The following is a 2,550-nucleotide window of genomic DNA, read 5'->3' on the forward strand; positions in this document are numbered from 1 at the left end:
TTTTGGAGGAATGGAAGACATGGTACTGGTTCAAACACTTAAATGCCTGGCATGTGAAGATAGCAACCTAGGACCAAGTCCTGGAAGTTATTACAGGGAGGCAGACTTGTTTTCAGTGTTAGGAAGAATTTTCTATTAGAACCATTCAAACGTGGAGATAGTGATTCTTCACCACTGAAAACACCAATTTAGAAATTGAAAAAAAATTGCATGTCGGGATGTTTTAGAATTTAAAGGAAATTTCTATAGCAGGTTTGGAAGCTGCATTAGCTTCCAAGGTTATTTTCAAATTTGAATGAGTCTATGATTTAGAAGAGCTATCTTTTGGTAAATGTATAATAGTATTTCCCTGTGATTGAATTCCCCATTTTGATATTAAATTTGATCAAGCATCAGTCATTGAATATATTTTATAAACACATCTAGATGTGTAAGACATATTCTTTCAAATTATATATTTAACTAAAATTACTACCTTTGCCAATATAAATACTATGCAGAAAAATAATAATTAGGAGAAAATTGTAGGTACTGATCTTTCAGTTTCTACTCATTATAAAATGAACATACCTCTATGGCAAATCAAAGGAAAAATCCCAACTAGCAGCTCACTTTAAATGTCAGCATCATTTACAAACTTTTCCTAATTAAAAAATATTATCTTGAATAAATATATAGTTCCAAAAATGGTGTAGTTTTAAGACTCAATTTCTATTGAAAAATCTTGAGTATCAAGAACCACTGAATCAAGTTATTCACAATGCCTAAAATGCTAAATAAGTTGGAGGAGAAAACATATATCAGAAATGATGGAGATTGAGATGTGTAAATAGAATGTAGAAATCTTTGGTCATGCTCTTTCATATAGGAAATTATTGAGCTAATTATCTTCCATATGCCACACTTTTGGGTAACTGGTCTCCTTCTAAAGTATGACTTTATAAAGTTGTTTCTTACACTGGACAGAAATATGCTCCCTATAATTTTCAGCCTTTGTGTTTAGGTTGCCATTCAGAGCTGCCCCCTCAGAGAACATTTTTGAGATTTATACTTTCAATTCTAAATAAGAGTTTCCACAACACTAGATCCAATTAAACTGAGCATGATGATCTTAAAGTAACATTATATATTCAACTACTTAATCATTACATTATATTTATTGCATTCAAGTCTCAAAATGTAAATAGATGTATACCTCTGTGCTTAATTCTGATTTTCAAATGGTATACCTTGAGCTAATAAGCACACTGAACATATACTCAATTGCTCTTCTTGGTATCTGAGAAATACAAAATCATATTGCAGCATGTGATCGCTCTTGAATATTAATCTAGCTTTCAAGGGTAGCACGTAATGAATATTGCTGTGATAATGACCTCCTTCACTCCTCAGACCAGAGCTGATTATGGGAAAGTAGTTAGCTTTGATTATGCAAATATTCCTCATACTACTTAGTTTCAAAGGATGTAGATGAACAAAAGTTGCTCCACATTTTAGGAACGTCCATTAACTTTGAATTGATCTCATGTGTTAAATATACTCTTTTTCATATTTAATAATGCCATATACCTACTTTCAATTTTAGAAGACATTACAATGTTAAAATATTTTTGGCATGCATAATGCAAATGTAGTGGAGCAAGACAAGCGATAATGGATTTAGAAATGTTAAATAGAATTTTCCCACAGGAATGATAGCAATCTGAATAATGAGCATAATTATTTTGTCTGTTGCACTGTAGCATTGGCTGAAGGATATAATGAAAGGAAAACAGACTTTTAAAGAGACTAAGGGAAGAGCCCATAAAAGGATGCTATTTTCTCTTACCTAACCTCACAGACAGAAAAAACAGCTCCTTCTGGAGGTACTGAGAATAGACTTGAGGGATCACTGAGATTTGCAGGTCAGAAATCCAGAAAGGAGGGTGAGGCCAGAATAATACATATGGTTCTTAGACAGTGAAACCAGTCATTAACAAGACCAGAGGATATAATCAGAGTTTAGTCATTGCTCCTGTGTGGTTGAGTTCCTTGAGGCCTTTGAAGACACAAAACCATTTTCCAATAAGGCAGATGGATCAAATGAAAGTGCTGTCTTTATAAGGAGAGGCAAAATATGAAAGGAGAGGAGTTAGTGGAGCGGAGTCTAGCATAGATTGCTATGGTGATCAGGAAAAAAAAACAGTAAATAAAGAGTTGGTGGTTCTTGATTAGACAATTTTCCTTGCAGTGATAATTGTAGAGAGAACAAAAGTACAGATGTAAAGGGATGGCAATCAGTGAAAATGATTAAAAAGTAACCCACAGTAATTATTAAAAAAAAAAAAAACTAGGGCAGAAAACCTTCTGCATTAGAAAATGTATTAAATCAAATGCAGAGGGAGCCACCTAGGCTTTGATAACAAGAATGTTTCTGGAAACATTAGCATAAAGCAAAGGCCAATCAGAACAGTAGTGGAAATCAAGAAAATGATACAACAATGAAGTAATATCAAAAAGGGATTTGATTTTGGGTTTCTCCTTTCTGAAATAGATGAACAATTCCCAAAG

Source organism: Hylobates moloch, unplaced genomic scaffold (genome assembly GCF_009828535.3).
Source record: "Hylobates moloch isolate HMO894 unplaced genomic scaffold, HMol_V3 SCAFFOLD_11, whole genome shotgun sequence".
Taxonomy (NCBI): Eukaryota; Metazoa; Chordata; class Mammalia; order Primates; family Hylobatidae; genus Hylobates; species Hylobates moloch.